Below are 22,995 nucleotides of genomic sequence, written 5' to 3'. Positions count from 1 at the left end.
CGCAATTTCCTTTTACCGTGAATTTTTTTTTTTTTTTTTTTTTTTTTTTTTTACCGTCACTTCCTTTGGGCCGTATTCATCCTTTTCATCACAACCAGTTTCCCCATTTAGTTTGTTTGCCTTCACAAGGTTCCTCTAGCTGCATGTTTCGGCTCTGGAATAACAGCAGCGTCAACATTCCCATCAGTGATTTCTTCTACAGCTCCATTTACGTTCAATTCAAATCTTACCTGTAGCGTTAACGTTTTTCATTTCTTCACCGAACTTTCATCTTTGTTGGCCAGTTCTTTAGAAGATCCATTTTTGTAAAATGTCACATGGGTGACAGGGAGACAACACACCCATGCTTTGCTGTCTCTGAGCAAAGTGAATGAGCGATGTGCAGTAACCAGTCATTAGCAGAATTTGAGAGAAGGACCGTGATTGGTCACTGATCGCGAAGCACGTCTGTTACGTAATGATCTGTGGACCAGGGAGCTAGCAGGGTGGTCGTAGTCCAGGCAGCTACTACAGTCTATATGGTTGTAACTGACATTTGAACGGTGCTGATCGAGGACCGCCTTTACCTATTTGTTGACATTGACCCAGACAGGCTTAAATCTGACTGCTGAGTAAGGGCCCATTTAAATGTACCCCGGATAATGAATCTTACTGCCCCCTAAATGCAACATTAGTGCTCACTGAGTGCGTGTTGAGGTGGTTTTCGAATTTTCATCATTGGCAGGCAACCTTAAAATGCATCTTAGAATGACAGTTTTAGAAATACAGAAGGGACTTTCGGGGCACCTGGGTGGCTGTCAGTTGGGCGTCCGACTCTTGGTTTCAGCTCAGGTCGTGATCTTGAGGTGGTGGGATGGAGCCCCGCACCGGGCTTGCAGTCAGTGGGGAGTCTCTCCCTCTCCCTCTTCCCCTCCCCTCCATCTCTTGCTCTCTAAAATAAAGAAATAAAATCTTTTTAAAAAAGAAATAGAGAAGAGATCTTTAAAGATCCCATAATTTGATACCACAAATTATCCAGCATGTTTGCTATTGAATGATTTCTCCTCCTTTGATTTCAATTTGCTCTTATTGCGGCTTGAGGTCTCAGCAGCATTGAGCTCCACATCTGGTGGAGCCCCAGGCAGGACAAGCATGGAAACATCCCACACGGTCTTCATCGAGGCAGTCACCAAGTCCATTCCACTGAAAATCAGAAGACCCTGGTGATCACAGACCTTACTCTTCGCTGGTATTACTTACTTCTCAGAACCAGCTGTTGCCTTTTTTGTGAGCTGCTTTTTCCAGTTTCTGGAGCAAATTCAGTTTGCTTTCGTGGGTTTGCAAATTGTAGTGACCCCAAAGCTTTAGCAGTTCTTCCATCTGAATCAGGTTTTCTTCTCTGCTATTCTTAGAATCAACATCCACACTGCCATTGATTATCTGTGTGCATTTTAGACAGTTTCCAGCCAAGTACAAGCTGTCTTCCAAATTTTGCACTCAGAAAAGGGGCATCATCTAAGTCAATTACATGCAATTTTTTTTGGCTCGTTTTCTGTGTATGTTAAATGAGTCACAAACATGACTTCTGCAAATCCTCAAATCTGCCAATGTACTGGGTTTCCTGTCTTGCTCAGGAAAGTTTTCCTCTTCTCCTTTAAACTTACACCCTGAAAACTTAATATATGACAGTGATAAATAAAACAATATAAATGATGTAAGTTCAATATTTTCTTTATTTTACAGTTAATTCCTATGAACATGTTTTCATGGTCAGGTGCCTGGACGTGTCTTTAAGTCTGGGCCCCACGACTGTGGACTTTGGGCAGTTTACTTATCTTCCCTGGCTCTCAGGTTCCTCATTATTAAAAGGAGGGTATTATAACTGGAAGCTTGTACCTCTTAATCGTCTTCACCTATTTTTGCACAAACTGCCAGTCATAAAATAAATAAGTGACAGAGATGAAAAAGCATGGCATAGGGGATACAGTTAATAATATTGTAATACTGGTGCAGGGAGACAGATGGTAAGTAACTTACCTTGGTGCGGATTGTGTATAGAATTATCGAGTCACTCTGTTGTGCTCCTGAAACTAATATAACATTGTATGTCAACTACACTTCAATAATAAATTTTTTTAATTTATAAACTTTTAATTAAAAAACTCAGAGAAGTTTTTAAGATGTATTTATTTGAGAGAGAGAGCGTGCAGCGGTGGGAAGGGGGGTAAGTGAAGAGGGAGAGGAAGGGGCAGAGGGAGAAGGAGAGGGAGAGAAGCAGACTCCCTGCGGAGCACAGAGCCCAACGCAGGGCTCGATCTCACAACCCTGAGATCATGACCTGAGCCGAAATCAAGAGTCAGACACTTAACCAACTGAGCCAGCCAGGTGCCCCAGAACAATTTTTTTTTTAATGAGGATATTAATTGTACCTAACTCAGGGAGGTTTTGTATAAGTTAATGCGTTAAAGCTCTTAGCCCAAAGACTGGCACATAGCAAATACTCAGTAAATAGCTATTGTATTATTATTAGTGATACGAACAATCTACATTACACATCTGTTTGTTTTGTTGGTTTCCCCCTCATTGATCCCTGGGAATTGTGCTACACACACACAAAGCAGAATCTCACTCGACACAGGTGTGTTGTGAACACTCTCTGAAACCAGTTCCCACTACCATGTCAGGGAACACAGTAGAGATGCGGGGAGCCAAGCGTTCACAGGGGAGCTGGGCCAGCCCGGTTTCATCACGCCAGCTGCCTGGGAAATGCATTCAGACGTGTGCCCCGCGACTCAGCCGTCATTGCACAAGACACCGGGAACACACCCTCGGGGAGACGCACGTAGTCACAAAGCAGGTATAGTGTGTCTGCCAGGGCCCCCCACCCCAAACCAGAGGGCAGTGAGAGGTGACAGACACAAAGATGAGACTCAGAGGGCATGTGACAGCCTCATTCCTGAGGGACTCGGCAGGCCCTCCTCACTTGGCCCCCTCTCCTCCAGCAGGCCCCAGGGGCACCTGCCCCAGAGGGGACAGCTTGGGGGGGGGGCTCGCAGCCCTGTTAGAAATGGCTCCTTAGCCAGCACTTGGAGTCGTCCTTCCAGACTGGACACGGATTTGCTGTACCCTTTCTTCCGCTCCTAGCTCTGCCATCTGAGAGTAATAGCAGCAGGAGGCGAAGGTCCAAGCTTCCCTCCCACTCCTGGAGCCCCCGAGGAGCCCAGGAGCATGTGTGGCTTATACTCACGCAGTTTATGTCATTAAACGTTCCTAAAGGGATTCACACTCGGGGCATGATTTAAGTTTGGTTTCAGCTCCACTTAAAAATCTGCAGTGACTGGCTCAGCCTTGCCCCTCTCCCTGCCTAGATTTCTCTCTCTGCTAGTTTTCATCCTTTCCTACACGCCAGCCGCTGCCCAAGCACGGCCTGCAGCCCTTCTACCCCCGTAGCCTGACAGGTGACCCTTCAGTGAGCAGACAGAGCAACCAGTTTTATTCTGACAGAATTCGAATACGTACAGTTGTATGAGCCATTGCCCCCCGCACTGCGCTGAGATACCGCCGTTCAAAAGTAAGGCTGCAGAGAGACTGTAATTGTGAGGGGAAAATGATTATAATCTCACATCGGGAAAGATGACTGACTGTAAGAGGAAAAAAGACCATAAGGAAAAATGTTAAAAATTAGGGCTTTCGGGGGCCTGGGTGGCTCAGCCGTTAACCGTCTGCGTTCGGCTCAGGCCGTGATCCCAGGGTCCTGGGATCGAGCCCTGCTTCGGGCTCCCTGCTCCGCTGGGAACCTGCTTCTTCCTCTCACAGTCCCCCTGTTGTGTTCCCTCTCTCGCTGGCTGTCTCTCTCTCTGTCAAAAATAAAATCTTTAAAAAAAAATTAGGGCTTTTTCTGTAGTGAAGTCTATTCCTAGATATTTTATTGATTTCGGTGCAACAATTATAAATGGGATTTTGTTTTGTTTTTGAGAGAGAGAGAATGCGTGCGTTGGGGTGGGGAGGCAGGGGCAGAGGGAGAGAGAGAATGTCAGGCCGATTCCATGCTGAGCCCAGAGCCCAGTGTGGGGCTTGATCTCACGACCCTGAGAACATGACCTGAGCCAAAACCCAGCGTCCCACGCTTAACCAGCTGAGCCACCCAGGTACCCCTTTTCTTAATTTCACTTTCTTAATTTTTGTGTAGCAGGATTGTGACTTTCATTTTCTTCTTTATGCTTTTCTGCATTTTCGATGTGTGCTCTTTGATCTCGTTTGCCTGTTTCTCACCTAGACCACAATTCAGCTTCTGTCCCTCAAAAGCCCCTGCTCCTGGCCCCATCTCCCTGCGTCTTCACCCCACTCCCCCTGCACTCCTAACCCCAAATGCCTCTCTCTCCAGACCCTGCCGCCCGCTGTGTATTCCTATAGCGCCCACGCGCAGGAAACAAAGGGACTTTTTTTTTTTAGTTTTTTAAATCGTGTTTCAGGCTTCTCTTGAGAAATCGGAAGACCTCTCATCTGCTCCAGGATTCCTATCTGGCAACAACCATGTGGTGCCACCTGTGGTCATTCCGTGCCCAGTTCCCGTTCCCCGTACAGCCTATTGTCCCTGCAGCCTGGAAGCTGAGTGTTAGGTGGTTTATTTTTCAGGAGAGACTGTTTTTCTTTTCCGTCCCCCATAAGAAAAATGAACAGCCAACCAAGAGGTCCATCTGCATCAGGACAAATTCTAGGGAGCACTTTTCTTCATAAAATGAAGGCTATTCCTCCGTGTTCATCGTGCAAACACAGATCTGTTTCATTTACATCACCTGCCTGACCTCTGACCTAGAGGATGGCCAAGATGCCTTCCCAGCCTGGGTGCTCCTGACTTCTGGATGTGCTGGGCACTCCCTGGCTTAAGATAAGAATGAAAAAGAAGCTCCCTGACCCATGTGCCAGCTCCTGACCCTCGTCTTCTCCCTCAGGCCAGTCTGCAGCCTTGACCTTGGGAAAATCAGAGAAACAAATGGCACCTCCTGTGACCCCATGACTCCAAGCCAGGAAAGAGCCATCCCACCTGCACTGGGCTACAGCCCACCTGCACAGTACTTTGGGCTTCTAATAACTGAAGACCCAACTAAAAGTGACCTTAATGAAGTCAGAAGCAGCCTCGCTGGGCATAGAGGTGAACAAATCACACCACAGCAGCAAGAAAGAATGGGGACTAACTGGTAGGCAGTTGACTCGTGGAGTTTTCCACATTACCTACACACACTTCAGGGCCCACCTCAAGTTCATCTGCCTGTGAAACCCCACCCTGGAGGGTCCCCAACTCCTTCGAACCAGGAGGGTTGATAGCCTGGATATCTTCTTTGTAACTAATAACTCAGAGTCTTGTGGCATTTCTTGAATATGGGCACAGAGACAAGTCAATTCTCACAGAACATCAGAATGAATGAATGAATGAATGAATGAATGAATGAATATATGATTAAATAGATAGGAGGGGGATGTGACTGGAGGAAGCCAGCAGATGGATACATTTTTTTAAAAAGATTTTATTTATTTATTTGACAGAGATAGAGACAGCCAGCGAGAGAGGGAACACAAGCAGGGGGAGTGGGAGAGGAAGAAGCAGGCTCCTAGAGGAAGAGCCTGATGTGGGGCTCGATCCCATAACACCGGGATCAAGCCCTGAGCCGAAAGCAGACGCTCAACCGCTGGGCCACCCAGGCGTCCCCAGACGGATACATTTGCTCAGGAAAGGAAGAAAGGACTTAGACTAAACCAGGGATAATAAAGGTGAAGAAGTGGATCATAGATCTTAGAGATTTGGTAGGATCTAGCCACTGGGGGGACGTGGGGGTGAGGAGTCAGAAGGAGCTGACAGTGCCTAGGTTTTCTACCTTGGATTCTTAAGTCTGTTCAGAGGAGAGGGAAGTCAGGGGCTCCCGAAGTCTTGACAGCACCTTCCTCTTACTGCATTGTTCACTCCTGCATTGGGTACAAGAGGATGCTTTCTGAGGAATAAGGTAAGAGCCCAGTAATGAGATCAGAGTCAAGACTGTTGCAATGAAGCCGAGACAGAGCACACACAAGGAGGGCTGATGTTTGGGTTATATGCCATCCCTGGAAACTCCCTGAATGCAAAACACTTGCTCAGGTCCTGTGGAGAGAGGGGACCTCTCAGCTGCTGGGCCGGGCTGCTGTCCTACTGACTCTGGTGCCAGAGTCAACATCCAGGCAGAGGACATAGCACCAGAAATGGGTCCTGAAAAGCACTGAGGCCACATGCTGCTGGGAAGGTCGGAGGAACAGTTCCAAACACTACAGTACAAAGAGCCCCAAACTTTACATTACATGAAATCAGACTGACCTGACCACTGTATTTGAAATTTCTCTAGCTTAAAAAAAAAAAGGAACACAGAGGTACTTGGAAGACCACGCTCCACGATTTGAAAGAACCGCATCAAAATTACCTCCCGTTGAGTTGCCGCGTCTCTGAGAATAGAAATGTAGACTAGGGCTGGCACTTAGAATGAGAAAGACCTTCCTTAACCTGAAGAAAGCCCACCTATGGAAATTCAAGTTGGCCCACGTTCCAGCAGAAAGCATACACATCAGCCACCCTTCTCGAAAGACTCACCACTCGGAAATTTGAGGCTTTTCTCCTTTTCACTGCCCCTTCGGGCTTCTGTTCTCTGGCCTAAACGATCTCTGTTCATTTTGCTCTTCTAAACTCACTCCTCTAATCGTGTTTGCTCATTTCTGTGGCTTGTTTCCTGTTTCTCTTTTTTTCATTGTATTTCTATTGAAGTACAAGTAACATACAGTGTCAGATTAGTTTCAGGTGTACGCATGATTCAACAACCCCGTGAATTACTTGGGGCTCACCACAGTAAGTGTCGTCACCGTGTGTCACCAAACAACAGTATCACAGGATTATTGACTATGTTCCCTATGCTGGACTTTTCATCGCTGTGACGTAGTTATTATGGAATTGGAATTTTGTTCCTCTTAATCCCTTTTATCTATTTCATCCTCCTCCCCCCCAACCCTGCCCACCTCCCCTCAGGCAACCACCAGTTCTCTTTGTTTAAAAGTCTGTTTTTTGTTTGTCTCTTTTTTTCTTTGTTTTATTTCTTAAATTCCACGTATGAGTGAAATCACATGGTATTTGTCTTTCTCTGATTGACTTATTTCACTCAGCATCATACCCTCTAGATCCACCCATGTTATCAGAAAGAGCAATATCTCATCATCTTTAGGGCTGAGTGATATTCCAGTGTGTGTGTGTGTGTGTGTGTGTGTGTGTGTGTGTACACACACCACATCTTCTTTACCCATTCACCTATGTATGGGCACGAGTTGCTTCCATATCTTGGCTATTGTAAATAATGCTGCAGTAAATATAGGGGTGCATATATCTTTTCAAATTAGTGTTTTCATTTTCTTTAGGTAAATACCTAGTAGTGGAATTGCTGGATCATATGGTAATTCTATTTTCAATTTTTCGAGAAACCTCTATACTGTTTTGTACAGTGGCTACACCAGCTTGTATTCCCACTAACAGTGAGTGAGGGTTCCTTTTTCTCCACATCCTCACCAATGCTTATTTCTTGTCTTTTCGACTCCAGCTCTTCTGGCAGGTGTAAGATGCGATCTCACCGTGGTTGTGATGTGCGTTCCCTGATGATGAGTGATGTTGAGCATCTTTCATACACCTGTTGGCCGTCTGGGTGTCTTCTCTGGCAAAATGTCTGCTCAGGTCCTCCACTCATTTTTTAGTCGGATTATTTGGGGGTGTTTTTGGTGTTGAGTTGTTTCCTGTTTCTCTTCTGTAGTACCTCCAAAATGCTTCAGCAAGGTGTCAGGAGCCCAAGCTATGCCCAATGCAGGGAAGACATTGCCATGAATTTTTCTGCCCTTCTGAATGCCCTTTCCCTGAAAAACAGGCAAAGGATATAAGCAGGCATATTACAGAAAAAGAAATACAACTGGCCGATAACATATGCCCAACTTTATTAATATAGGCGTGCAAATTAAAATAACAGTATAGGGGCTCCTGGGTGACTCAGTCAGTTAAGCATCGACTCTTGATTTCAGCTCAGGTATTGATCTCAGGGTCCAATTCACACCCAGTGTGGAGCCTACTTCAAAAAAATAAAATAAAATAACAATATAGCATTTTTTACCTAACAATGAGCAAAAATAAAAATCATACTGAATATTTGATGTTGATGAAGGATTCTTCAAATTCTATTGGTAGGAATATAATTTAGAACAGTCATATAACATCTGAAGACACGTAATCACTGTCGGCCATCTCCTCCACTTTTGGGGATTTATCCTTCATAATTGTTAGCACAAATGTGTAAAGATAGATGAAAAGAGCTGTACTATTGTTTGTAGTAGGAAAAAAATGGAAACAATCGAAACATTCAGCAATAGAGACTAGTTAAATAAATGATGGTACAGGCATACAATGGAAATCTATGCAGTCATTAAAAAGAATGATGTAGGGGTACCCAGGTGGCTCAGTCCGTTGAGCATCTGTCTTCTGCTCAAGTCATGATTCTAGGGTCCTGGGATCGAGACCCGTGTCGGGCTCCCCGCTCCGTGGAGAGCCTGCTTCTCTCACTGCCTGCCGCTCCCCCTGCTTGGGTGCTCTCTCTCTCTCTGTCAAATAAATAGATAAAATCTTTAAAAAATAAATAAAGTAAAAAGAATGATGTAGACCCCAATCTATAGGGTTGGAATGAAGTCTAGGATAACAAACAAATTTCAAAAGTCTAAGTAAATGGGTTCATTTTTAGTAACTGTGTGTATATACGTGCAGAGCGACAGGGATATACATAGGAAAAATAAGAACACTGTAAAACAGTGATTCTTAAAGTGAGGTCCCCGTACAGCAGCATCAGCTTTATTAGGAAATTTATTAGAAACACAAATTCTCAGGCCCCACCCAGACCAGCTGAATCAGAAGCTGTAGGGGTGAGGCCCGGCAATCTGGTTTACAAGCCCTTCCGGTGATCGCGCTCCCTAGACTTTGAGAATCGCTGTTCCAGTAAGAGCCTTTTTCTGGAGGTAGAAAGAGAAGAGACCTAGCTGACAGGGGAATTTCTACTTGTTTATTCATTCTGCGCTGCTGAAAATTTTAGTTATGTTAAAGAGGACTGCTTCTCAAAGTCACGTACACGTCTTAGGTTATGCTAACTTATCAGTGGAATCGACCTCATGCTCTCTTGAAGAACGTCCAGTGCGTAAAAATGCAGATTTGTGAAGCCAAGAACATAGGGAAGTCCTTACGATACTGAATGGATTCTGACGTCACTGGAGTCAAGCAAAACACATGCACTGGGAATTGAACTTGGCTCTGCTGTGCGAGCTCAGGCTCTCTGAGCCTTGGTGGCCTCCTCTGTCACTGCCGATGATGACAACAGCCACCTTGACCCCTCGCAGGCCATGCGGAAGAGAGGACCCGTGGAAAGCACACTACTCATTGTCACATCCTTAGCACCAAGGTGTCTTAGAACCGCGAAGTGCTCTCAACAGATTGATCAACTCACTCCGTTTTTCAGAAACATCACCGTTGCACCACGCTGTCCCAGGATGACCCTCCCGGTAGCAAGAGAACCTTGACACAGGCCTGCTAAGGTCACTTTTACTAGTGAAATGTGTGAAACCCTGATGAGCCAGTGAACAGGTGCAAATGATTTCTTCCCACCCATTCCCAAGCCCTCCGCCCAGGCGCCTCAAGCCTGCTTTGTGTGGCGTGTCTCTTTTATGGCCTGTGAAAGGCCTCCCCGGCTCTCTCACCTCCCTGTCCTCAGACAACAAAGCAGGCTTTTCTGTTCGCACAAAGTGCTTGTTGCTCTCTTGATGCATGAGAAAACGTGGAGCAGAAGAACAATACTGTGGTACTTCTCTTTGCTCCAATAAAAAAGGAGTTATGACACAGAAGCCTGGGGCAAAGCAGGCTCACTGTTGTGTGTTTTGACAAAGAAATCTTTTCTGGAAGCACAGGCCAAGGGCAGATGGCAGTAAGTGAGTCCGTGCGGCATAGATCATGGAGTTGGGAGGCTCTTGCCCTGACCCTGGGACCTTGGTCCCTGGACCCAGTTCGGTGCTCAGAGTAGCAGGCAGGACCCTGGCCTTCCCTTCAGAAGGCCCCAAGCTCAGCCCCAGGGGACAGGGCTGCAGAGGGCAGCTTGCAGCTGCATAGAATTGGAGGCCCCTGGGGCTGGTCCCAGCTCCTGCCCTGCCCCGCCGGCCCTTCCAGGCTCTCTGTCTGGCTACAGGAAAGCTGTTGGGACCAACACAGGTGGATTCTCAGTTTTCCCTACTGAGACACTGACCTCATAGGTTTGGGGAGGAGTCCAGAAATCAGCCTTTTTTTTCTTTTCTTTTAACCTTTCTGGGTGTTTCTGATAGCCAGCCAAATTTAAGAACATGTTTTAGAGCCATCTAAAACATTTCCCCTTCTGTGAAACCGTCACTGTCCCAGCAAAACTGGTCTCACCACCCACCTTGGCCCTCTCCATTCTTCACATGGGCCCCCTAAGGGAGCTGTACCAACATGAAACCGATCGTTCCCTTACACATCTCTCTCACCGGCTAAAACGAGCAGGGGTCAGGTCAACTTGGTCCAACTCCAAGCTTTGCCAATTGTGAGGATTATTTTTAAATCCCTAAATAAGTCATGTTCATAGCGGTTTGTCTCAATATGCTAGAAATGAACAAATGAAAACCCAAGGACGCCACTGTCAGCCTTCCGAGTGGTTGTAACCGCCATTCCATCCTCAAGATGCCTCACATGCCAGCATAAAGCGGCTGGTTTCCATTAAATACAAGAGTTCTTAATCTCTTTCCTGTTTTTTAGATTAGAAAATAAATATAAATAGAAGTTCTGGTATGTTCTTCCTGCTCCCCAGTGGGTCATCCTTAGGGATCTCACCCCCCAGTTTGGAGAGCATTCGTGTAAAACATATAATGGGTGCCTCACACATAGTAGGTGCTTAGTTAATGCAAATTCTCTTCTCTGGGGGGAGCGTGTTTGGAAAAAGACACTTGGGATGTCATCCAGTCCTCACCTCTCTGGTGAATCTTGGAAGTTTATCTCTGTAAGCAGGGGACTCAGGGAAGAAAACGGAGGGGCCCAAGTGAGGGGGGCGGGAGCTTGAGGACTCTTGAGTCTGGCTTGTGTGAGGCCAGACCCTGACAGCAAGGGACGAGAGTCACCGAGTCACTCTCCTGGGGTCCTCACCAAGGCCGTCGGCAGAAACAACTCACCAACTCACCCAGAGGGTTTTGAATGCAGACTCTCCAGAAAAGGAGGGAAAACTGAGAAGAGAGCCCAGGTGCCCAGCCAGGCAAACTGCCTGCGAACGGCTGTCTTTGGCGGACAGGAGCCCCATCGGTCTCCGCAGAAAGGAGCCTCCCTCAGGCTTCCAGCAACATACAATGTCCCTGACTCAAAAATGCAGCTCTCCTCTTTCCTAAGTGTCATCTTAAATACAAAGTAGATGGGGACACTGCAGCCAGAGCCACCGGCTTCCTCATCCCTAGGTGTGACCGTGAACATTGCGCGTCTTGCCTGCTGTTTGTGGGACCTGGAGAAACACCACAGGCCCCTTTCTCCTCCTTCGTCTTCCTCCCTGCGTAGGGGATGGAAACCAGCCCTGTGGCTCCTCCGAGGGGCAGCCCGACAAGGACTCTCTGTGCCCACACAGGAACCGCTCTGTGTGGCGAGCTGCTGGCCTGTGGCCTTTGATAAAGCCACACAGGGAAAAGCTCTTTCAGGCAGCAGGCCCGGCTAACAGAGCGTTTACTGGCCCGTAGCAGTCCTGTGATGGCAAGTCAGGCCCCTCCCTCCAGCCCACTTCAGAAACACAACTTAAAGAACGGCTTTCATGTTAAGTTCTGAAGTGAGCCAAGGTTTGGGAAGCTCCAGGCTTCTAAGATGTGGCTTTCCTCCTGCTTTGAATGGTCTCCTTTGACTAACCCTAAACCAAGCTATCAAGCAACAAAAATTTATTGAGCACTTACTATATTTCATTTCACTGCAACGAAACGTTTTTAAACATGCTCACGTGTACCCAGCTAGAAGCAAAGCTTCAAATATAAGAGACAAGGTGGGAAACAGAGGCACGGTCCCGGGGATGTCATGCGCAGCGTGGTGACTATGGTTAACAGCACTCTAGCATGCATTTGAAAGTGGCCGAGAGAGTAGATCTTAAAAGCTTTCCTCACAAGAAAGAAAAATTTGCAACTATGTGTGGTGATGGGTGAGCTTATTCCAATAATCATCTCACAAGATACAAACATCAAATCATTATGTTGTACACCTAAGACTAAAGCAATGTGATGTATCAATTTTATCTCAACTTTTAAAATAAAAATGTTAATAAAACATTTTAAGAAAAAAAGAAAGGCATGGGATTCCAGAGCTAAGAGAGACTATAGCTTAACTTCTGTTGTAAAGATGACAAAACAGGGGCGCCTGGGTGGCTCCGTCGGTTAAGCATCTGACTCTTGATTTTGGCCCAGGTCATGATCTCAGGGTCATGATCTCAGGGTTGTGAGATCGAGCCCTGAGTTGGGCTTTCTGCTCAGTGGGGAGTCTGCTTCTCTCCCTTTCCCTCTGCCCCTCCCCTCACTCATGTGTACTCGTTTGTGCTCTCTCTCTCAAATAAATAAACCTTAAAAAAAAAAAAAAAGGATGACAGAACAGAGGCTCAAAGAGTTAACTAACATGCTGGAGGGCTTCCAGCTGGTCCCAGTTAGTAAACGGCACTAGTTGAATCCGGGACTCCTAGAGTGGGGACGGACATCCCAGTATGTTTAAGGCAGCCAGGCTTCAACTTCAATCCGCTGATTCCTACATCCTTCCCCAAGATATGCTGACCGGGCGGTCTGTGAAAGGCCCAGAGATCTGCATTTCTAACAGCCCCTCCGCAAAGGCACCCTCACATGCATAGCTGATTGGGATGCAGACAGCACTCTTTGAGAAACACTGGTCTGGCCCAAATTTCCAGGGGATGCAGATTTCCAGGAAGCTATGCCGCCTGAGCGAAACAAGCTCAGTGCGTAGACAATACACACTTCCTGAGAGGCCGCCACATTCCACTGCTGGGTGGCTCTCAGCATTCGAGAGTGTTTCCTCCTATAACAGTGTTCCGGGGAGGTGCGCTCAGGTCCTGGGAAAACATGTGTTCAGGTGACCGTAGGTGATAAGGCCACGTGCAGAACGAGGGAGAGAGGACTTCCAAGACAGGACTAGGGACAGGACTGTAGGGGTCCCCCATGGGGACCTGAAACAAGAGCCAATTGTCATCAGGTGCAGGAGGCCTTCCCAGGGACCCAGCGGGTGGTCTACCCTCGGAAGTGGGCATTCGTTCTTCCCAAGAGAGAAAGTTGCGTGAACTTGTCATCATCCATGATTAATATGCATCTAATTTGTAAATAAAGATGAATTTACTAAAAACATGCTGAAAATATTTTACTGATACAGATGAACAATTTTTAAAATTTGCAGAGTAGAGTTTTAGAGCAATAACGAATGAAACGAATCCCTCTTTCACATGATACTTCTTAATATTTAAAGACAGTAGCCTGTCCTTCCTAAATCATCTTTTTTTCAGAAGATGTGCCTTCAGTGACTTCAGTCAGATCAGGCTACAGGACCCTTCACCAGCCCTGGTTATGCTTGCTAGTTGCCATGAGGTGGTATTTGCTTGAGAACCAGGGCCACTCACCTCCATTGAAGGTTCTTAAAGAAACTATGCGCAGGGCCAGGCCAGGAGCAATCATTCTCTTTAATTTAAGTAGTCATTCAAAATAGGTTTATTGAATACCTTCTATGTCCAGTCACTGCTTAAGCACTGGAGATGCAATGAAAAAGAAGACAGGAAAAGTCCCTGCTGTCTCGCCTGAGCTTACATTCTAGCAGAGGAAACAGGCAAAAAACAACAAATATGTAATGTAATGTTGTATACAATCTAAGTGCTATGAGAAAAAAATAATAAAGCAGGATCAGAGACTAAAAAGCCATGGGGATGGGTAGCTCTCTTAGATAGGATGGTCAAAGAAGGTCTCACTTGTAAGTTAATTCTTTTTTTTTTTTTTTTTTAGATTTTATTTATTAATGCGAGAGAGGGAACCCAGCAGGGGAGTGAGAGAGGAAGAAGCAGGCTCCCAGCGGAGGAGCCCGATGTGGGACTCGATCCCGGAACGCCGGGATCACGCCCTGAGCCGAAGGCAGACACTTAACGACTGCGCCACCCAGGCGCCCCAACACCTGTAAGTTAATTCTTAAGATCAAGATCTGAATGAAGTGAGGGAGAGACATGAGAGCATATGAGGCAAGTGTATTACACATAGAAAAACAGCCCATGCAAAGACCCTTAGGAAGGAACTAGTTTGCTTTTGAAGAGAACAAAGAGGCCAGTTGGTTAGAGGGCAGAGAGGGGAAGGCGATGAGATCAGATGGACTGCTTTAAGTCACCAACAACGCCTAATAGGAGCAGTAGTGGAAAGAAGGACAGTGAGCCAGCAGCTGAAATCCTCGTGAAGAAGGGGGAATGACTGAAGGAGGGTCAGTGACTTTAAGAAAGAGGAACAGCCTGTGAGTAGAGTCTGATGGCACATGCTTCACCGAAACTGCAGGGTTTTGAGGAAGAAAGAGGGAGAAACTGTCTAGAAGTGGCATGAGGAGCAAGGAGGGTCCCTACCCAGCTTCTGTACCCTGGTTGGCCTTACGAAAGATGCCCAAAGAACACTGTCCTCGGGAGATAGCCAAGTTGAAGCAAGGTCCAGTTCTGTTCAAAGCACAGGTTGAAGTCACAAGCAGTGTTTCTGGTGACAGACCGAGAGTTCTAGAAGGCATAGTAGGAGCACTGGGGGCAGAGAGAGGTAGGAGATTGGTCAGGTTGGGAATATACAGAGCCACCTTGCAGAGGTAGATTTTCTGGGTGGTAGATTCCCTGGGAGTCTCAGATTTCTGGTGGGAACGGCCATGAACAGGAATGCAGGTTGATGGGATTGGTCTTCATGTGTTTGAGGGAAGGCGACTCTCCACCTTGGGACTGGTCTCTCATAGACACCGTAGTAGTGAAACAGCTCGCTAGTCTGTGGGGATGGTGGTCTTCCCGCTTACAGAGAACACACTGCTCTGTCAGCCTCCCTCAAATCACCTTGTTCAATAACACTTTTGCCCCAAGCTCTCGTTGGTCTCCGGGTGAGCTGGACTGAAGTGTGTGCAGCCATGAGCCTCCAGCTGTGAGCCTAAGGCCCTGTCTTAAAACCGAATGGAAGCTGCCTCCTGGGCCCTTATTCCCAAGGCCCACACTTACTCAGTCCTTTCCAGAGAGAAAGACAGGGCTCAGAATAAAGGTCGGAGTAAAACCAACCCAACTCAGGCTTTCTCAGCTTCCCAGGCCAGCAGAAGCTGCTGGAGTGTCTTCTCACACAGACCCCACAAGAGAAGAACAAGCCTCCTCCAAAGAGAGGCCAGGCCCCAGCAAGAAGGCCTTTCAGTTCTTTGCCTGTGAGCCACACCCCGGGAAAGGGGGAGAGCGAGGTGGGGGAGGGCATCTTGAGCATGCCCTAGAGCAGGCAAGAACCGCCTTCGGCTTGTGTACTTAAAACCCTGGAACGAAATGCGGTGTCCCAGTGCACAGGACATGGGTTACGTCATAGCTGCACTGCTACTGTCTGTTCAGCCCAAGGTCATGAGCTGCGGTGGCCAAGCTCAAGGGTGCAAGAAGTATCCCTTCTTGATTTTTTATGACTTGGTTTCAGATTCCATGCCCCCTTCCCATCAGGATGGCAGAAAAAATTTTTTTAAATGATTTTTATTATATTATGTTAGTCACCATACAGTACATCCCCGGTTTCCGATGTAAGGCTCGATGATTCATTAGTTGTGTATAACACCCAGTGCACCATGCAATACATGCCCTCCTTGCTACCCATCACTGGTCTATCCCATTCCCCCACCCCCTCCCCTCTGAGGCCCTCAGTTTGTTTCTCATAGTCCATAGTCTCTCATGCTTCATTCCCCCTTCTGATTACCCCCCTTTCTTTATCCCTTTCTTCCCCTACCGATCATCCTATTTCTTATGTTCCATAGATGAGAGAAATCATATGATATTTGTCTTTCTCTGCTTGACTTATTTCATTTAGCATTATCTCCTCCAGTGCCGTCCATGTTGCAGCAAATGTTGAGAATTCATTCTTTCTGATAGCTGAGTAATATTCCATTGTATATATGGACCACAACTTCTTAATCCATTCGTCTGTTGAAGGGCATCTCGGCTCCTTCCACGATTTAGCTATTGTGGACAATGCTGCTATGAACATTGGGGTGCATATGGCCCTTCTCTTCACTACGTCTGTATCTTTGGGGTAAACACCCAGTAGTGCAATGGCTGGGTCATAGGGTAGCTCAATTTTTAACTTTTAAGGAACCTCCACACTGTTTTCCAGAGTGGCTGTACCAACTTGCATTCCCACCAACAATGTAGGAGGGATCCCCTTTCTCCACATCCTCTCCAACAATTGTTGTTTCTTGCCTTGTCTATTTTTGCCATTCTAACTGGCATAAGGTGGTATCTCAGTGTGGTTTTGATTTGAATTTCCTTGATGGCTAATGATTTTGAACATTTTTTTCATGTGTCTGTTAGCAGGATGGCAGAAAATTTAACTTGGTTATCCTTGGTGTATTCTCGGTGTGTTATGTCAAGAGTTCCAGGATTCTATGCAGTCAGCACCAGGGTATCACTGGGATAGGAGTAGAGGGACCCATTGGTCATCAGCCATCTGTCCCCACAGGTTCCCTGAGAGGCTCACTGCCTCCTGCTCCCGTGGCTGTCCGGATCCAGGGACTCCCTGCTGAGACCGTGCCACACGAGGTAATGAACATTTTGTGAGGATCCATGTGCATGGAGTCCGGCCGTTCTCTGCAGTCCAACTGCTCTCTACCTCTTCCACCCCCTGTCAGTCTGGAAAAATCTCTCGCTTGGGGGCGGATACCAATCTTCCTGACTCTGCCCTCAATTACCCTCCTCCCTTTGAGCTCCTCAGACTGAGTTCCTCTAAAAGATTAGGCTCTCTGAAAACTGCTTGCTTAAGTGTAGAAATGGGTAAAGCGAATACCCAGGGTAGAAATAGTATCTGAAAATGTTAGCCAGCTACTATCCACCGCATCTTCAAGCTCGTGTTCAGCTTGATGTTATCAGAGCCCTTCACCTCTTGTTCAAGTGTACTGCCGTGAGGAGTTATCCCCCCCATCATACTGATTATTTTTTAACACACAGTGTGACTTAACATCTCACCCTCTTGAATTGCCTCCCGTTAATTTCAGTCAATTATTATCAGGATGGACTTTAAGTTTGATCCTGTGACCCGACGTAGGGTATAAACCACCACTCTATTCTTCCGCCTCCATTCCAACATACAGGATTTTTCATGTCAATGGTGTGAAAAAGCAAGATATCATCTTACTGTCAATGTCAAAAGAACCCTAACCGCTACCAAGCAGAGAAGTAAATTAGAATGCTGTTGTTATTTGCCATGCATATGGGAAATTACCCAATGCTTAGAAATATTTGTTCACTTGACTCTTACTTCAGTTGAACGTTTGCATTTTTAGTGCCATTCATGCTTTTAACTTAGGTCTGTATCCCTAATTACCAACCAAAACACCTTTGAAAACAGACCACATCACGATAAAGCACTGACACAGAAAGCTATGTCATGTAGAACTTTTCCTGCCACATTTAAAGCAGCTCGGTTAAACTGTCCCTCAGAATAGACTAGAATGTCCAAAGCGAGGAGAGATTGGGGTGATCAAGTCATACCTGTTGTGAAGAATTATCCATGAGATGCCGACTATGCACCAGTCAAAAGACATTTTTAATTTCCAATAAAATTAATGCAATGAAACTGAGAGTTTGATTAAATTAGGCAGCTTAATAGGCAGGTCTTCTGTACTGCCCCTCACGCTTATCCTCTAGGACCTCACGGTCTAAGATCTCCAATCGTGACCAACCAGCACCACCAACCACCTCCAGGGTACATTCTGTTCAGCCTTAGACAGTTATGGTGGCCTCCATTCCCCCACAGAGATTGGTTTCAGATGGAGCTGGTGACCCCATTCTTGGAATGAAAAAGGAAAAAAAAAAAAAAGGAGCCATGAAGCTTCTCAGAAAATTCCCTCTTCCTGAGAAAAAGACTGAGAGACAGCCCTTTTCTATCTGGACCTCGCTGTGTCTGGATGCAGTGTTCTGGAACTGTTCCAGCCCCCTGCCGGCAGCCTGAAGGGCAAGCCGGTAGAGTCGGGATGGCGGAGCAGAAAGATGGACACAGCTGGGACCTTGATGACATTGTTGGGTGGCTGAATCAACGAGCCCTGAAGTGTGTTTGACCTCAGAACTTCCAAATATTTAAGATAATCAATTTCCTGATTGCTTATGCTGGGAATGCAGAGAGGGAGGAGCCTGCCACTGGGATTACTATTCACGGAGAAAAGTGACTTCAAAGAATCATTAAATTCGGAATGTAACATACTATTTGGTTTGGGTTTTCTAAGAATCTATTGTCAAATTAATGATGTGGCATCAGTTCCTTTAAAATAATTTCTAAGTTTGTTTTGATACCAGTTGAAATGCACATGGACTTTTCTTGAAACTTGACATCATGACTTGGAAGTTCAACTGAAAGATAACAGAGATAAAATAGCAAAGAAATATTTGAAAATGCAATTCATTTAGTATTCACCTTGTCAGATATTAAAATAGGCTACAAAAGTAAAAGATTGAACACAACGTGGTTTGGTACAGAAACAGAGCAACGAATCAGCAGCGCAGGATAGAAAGTCCAGGAACAGCCCCAAGAAATACAAAACTTAGATATGTCATTGTGAATCATCTCAAGTAAATGGTATGAGGCACCTGGGTAAACCTTTGGGGGCAGAAGGAAGAATGATACCCTTACTTTTTTTTTTTTTTTAAATATTTTATTTATTTATTTATTTGACAGAGAGACAGCCAGCAAGAGAGGGAACACAAGCAGGGGGAGTGGGAGAGGAAGAAGCGGGTTCCTAGTGGAGGAGCCTGATGTGGGGCTCGATCCCAGAACGCCGGGATCATGCCCTGAGCCAAAGGCAGATGCTTAACGACTGCACCACCCAGGCGCCCCAATCCTTACTTTATACCATATGTCGACATAAATCACAGACAAAGATTTAGGTGTAGAAAATGAATTCATGAAAAAGAAAATAAATCTACTTTTATCTTGGTGAAAAGTAAAGCTTTATTAACATACCAAATGCACAGACCATACAAAGAAAAAGACCAATTAAATATGACTAACATATAAAATATTTAAATGCGCCTGAGTGGCTCAGTCGGTTAAGCGTCTGACTCTTGATTTCGGCTCAGATCCTAATCTCTGGGTCACAGAATCAAGCCCCACACCGGGTTCCAGATTCTCTCCCTTTCCCTCTCCTTCTGTTCCTCCCCCAACTCATGCCCTCGCTCTCTCTCTCACTCACTCTTTCTCAAATAAATAAATAAAATCTTAAACATATTTAAAAGTCTCAGGCGCCTGGGTGGCTCAGTCAGTTGAGCGTCCAACTCCGTTTCAGCTTCAGTCGTGATCTCGCACTCGTGGGATCGAGCCCCACGTCGGGCTCTGTGCTCAGTGCGGAGTCTACTCCAGATTCTCTCTCCCTCTCCTTCTCTCTCTCAAATAAACAAAATCTTTAAAAAAGATAAAATATTTTAAAAATCGCTTCATAGGAGAAAAAAAAGTAACTAAAATGAAAAGTTACATAACAAACTGGAGAAACCATTTTCAATATATAATATGGCAGTCCATGTATAAAATGTTTATACCAATCAATAAGAAAAAACTAGAAGGGGAGCAAAATATGTAAGACAAACTCCAACTTCATAATAGCGGAAGCGATGCACTTTAGAGCCGTGACCAGGACGGACACACAGCGGGTGTTGCTGCTCAGGCCTGACTCTCCATTCACGCAGCGAATACTCGGGACTAGTTAATAAAGAGCTGCTGCCCAGACCCCCGTGTTCCCCGGCCCCACTGGCTGCCCTGACACCCTGCTTCACACCCCCATGATTAAGCAACTAAAGGGTAGATGTGTGGCCTCCGGGACCCTGCTCCCTGCCGTGGCTGACATCTGCCCCCTTGTATCCCACCTCTGCTTCTGACACATTGCATAATGAAATTTGTAAATATATAATAATAATAGCAGCAATAATACCGGATGTTGGTTAGAGTGTGGGGAAATGAGTACTCCCCCACTCTACCTGAGGAAATGTAATTTGGCGCAACCTTCTTGGAGGGCAATTTGGCACGAGAATAAAAGCCAAAAAAATAGGTATTTCCTTTGACTCGGCAATTCCACTTCTAAGAATTTTCCTGAGGAAATGGTGTAGGGCGTATGTGAAAATATAACTGCAAAGTGAAGACCAACCCAAGGGAAGATTAAGCTCCAAAACCTGAAGAAATATAGGTTATTATGACATGGAGACACAGATTTTCCACCATCAATTTGTCGATTTTAGGCAGAAGGCCACCCATGGTGTGAGAGCGGGGAGCACAGAGCCTCTTACATGAGCTGCTAATAGAACAAGTTGCCTGAAGAGCATAAGACATTGTTCTAAATGCATACTCAGCTATTCCTCTTCTAGAAAGTTATCCTGAGGAAATCATGATGAATGTGGGAGAACTTTCACTGATGAGGTTGTTCGTCGAAGTGTTTCTAATAATAATAATTTTTTTAGAAAGTGTTTCTCATAGATGAAAGCTAGAAACTACATCGAAAGGGAATTGGTTGAATAAATTATAACATGGATATTATGGCATTCTATGAAGTCATTAAAATTATGAGAGGGGCGCCTGGGTGGTTCAGTCATTAAGCGGCTGCCTTCGGCTCAGGTCATGATCCCAGCGTCCTGGGATCAAGCCCCACATCGGGCTCCCTGCTCAGCGGGAAGCCTGCTTCTCCCTCTCCCACTCCCCCTGCTTGTGTTCCCTCTCTCGCTGTGTCTGTCTTTCTCTGTCAAATAAATAAATAAAATCTTTTTTTAGAAAGTTATGAGAGATAAGAATACTTAATGACACAAAATGTGGCAGTTGTTTTTCTACATGAAAAAAACAGCTTACAAAGTACTATGTACTGTACAATTTTACTTCCATAAAATAAATATTTACATGTGTACAGATTTTTTAAATGAGATCATCATGTAAAGGACTTAAAATAATAACTGGCATGTGGTAAGAATTCAATGAATTCAACAAATGGTAGCCATTATTTTTTAATCCTCACATTCACCCTATAAGGGAGATACAATTACTACACCCATTTTACAGATGCCAAAACAGAGGCACGAAGAGATTGAAGTCCTTGCTCAGGGTCACACGGCTTGCAAGTGGTGGAGAATTAACATATGTGATGTACTGAGAAGAATGATCGGAACACATTAAGTACCTCATTACTTTATAAATATTGTTGGAATCCTATTTAAAAAAACACTACAGATGTAACTGGGTATTACCTTTTTTTTTTTTTAAGATTTTATTTATTTGACAGCAAGACAGCCAGTGAGAGAGGGAACACAAGCAGGGGGAGTGGGAGAGGAAGAAGTAGGCTCCCAGCGGAGCAGGGAGCCCAATACGGGGCTCGATCCCAGGACTCTGTGATCATGCCCTGAGCTGAAGGCAGATGTTTAGCGACTGAGCCACCCAGGCGCCCCAAACTGGGTATTACCTTTATGTGGGAATTTATGAAAATATTTTTTAAGAAAAAGAGCATCCCTACACTTGACCATGGAGAAACCTACCTATAATTCCTTTGTTTATTCCTTTTTTTAAAAGATTCTATTTATTTATTTGAGAGACAGAGTGAGAATGAGCACGAGTAGGGGGAAGGGTAGAGGGACAAGCAGACTCCTCGCTGAGTGGGGAGCCCAACACAGGACTCAATCCCAGGACCCTGAGATCATGACCTGAGCCGAAGTCAGATGCTGACTGAGCCACCCAGGTGCTCCTATCGATTCTTTTTCTTTTAAGATTGATTGATTGATTGATTGATTGAAGAGGGAGAGATTGAGCGTAAGTGGGGGAGGGACAGAGGAAGAGGATGTCAAGCAGACTCCCCACTGAGCTCTGAGCTGGACTTGGGGCTCCACTGAGATCATGAACCGAGTGGAAACCAAGAGTCACCCAGGTGGCCCTCCTTTGTTTATTCCTAAGCCGTATATCCTCTCTCTAAACTCTTCCCAGTGCCAAGGTGACCTTTATTTTTCAGTCTTCATATCAGAACCTCATAAGAATCATCTTTGAGAGTCCAGAGTCAGGTACTGGCTGACTCCAACGGATGGGTCATCTCCTCCAGGACCTGTTGCCCGGCCTAGAGCCCAGGGGTGCTTTCTGAGGACAATTCACTTTTCCTACAGGATCCAAGCTAAATGAAAACCTACCCATTGGTGTTTCTTTATCCTCACTAATGCCTTCTCCGGAGCATTCTATGGGAATAGGATCCTAGAAGTTTCTCAGCCATCAAAAGTCTCTTTCATATTTAAAAAGCAAATATGGATGGTTTAGGGGCACCTGGGTGGCTCAGTCGATTGATTTTAGCTCAGGTTATGATCTCAGGGCCATGAGATCAAGCCCCGAGTGGAGCTCCATGCTCAACACAGAGTCTGCTTGTCCCCCTCCCTCTGCTCCCCACCCCCTCTCCACTTGCTCTCTCTCACTCTCTAAAATAAATAAATTAATTAAATTAAATTTAAAAAAAAGGAAATATGGATGGTTTAAACAGAAAGTCAGTCAGGAACACTCAAATGAAATAAACCAAATTAGAATATTGAAGGGAGGAGTCTTGTTCAACACAAACGAGTGTTTAATCTTTATAATCTACCTCTTGAAAGTTGAAGATGAGGGAGAGACACTTGGAAACCTTGGATTTCTCACATCAATTCTGACTTCTTTCAGGCCAGACTTTAAAGATCAAAACCCTGG

The 22,995-nt window shown here is 45.6% G+C and overlaps 1 pseudogene; it reads right to left on the bottom strand.

Moving 5' to 3' along the window:
• Positions 1–288: 288 nt before the first annotated feature.
• Positions 289–11,530, bottom strand: LOC113268302 (ARL14 effector protein-like; annotated as a pseudogene).
• Between the last annotated feature and the right edge of the window lie 11,465 nt (positions 11,531–22,995).

Source organism: Ursus arctos, unplaced genomic scaffold (assembly GCF_023065955.2).
Source record: "Ursus arctos isolate Adak ecotype North America unplaced genomic scaffold, UrsArc2.0 scaffold_8, whole genome shotgun sequence".
In the NCBI taxonomy this organism is placed as follows: domain Eukaryota; kingdom Metazoa; phylum Chordata; class Mammalia; order Carnivora; family Ursidae; genus Ursus; species Ursus arctos.
This window is presented reverse-complemented; position numbering and strand designations above follow the sequence as displayed.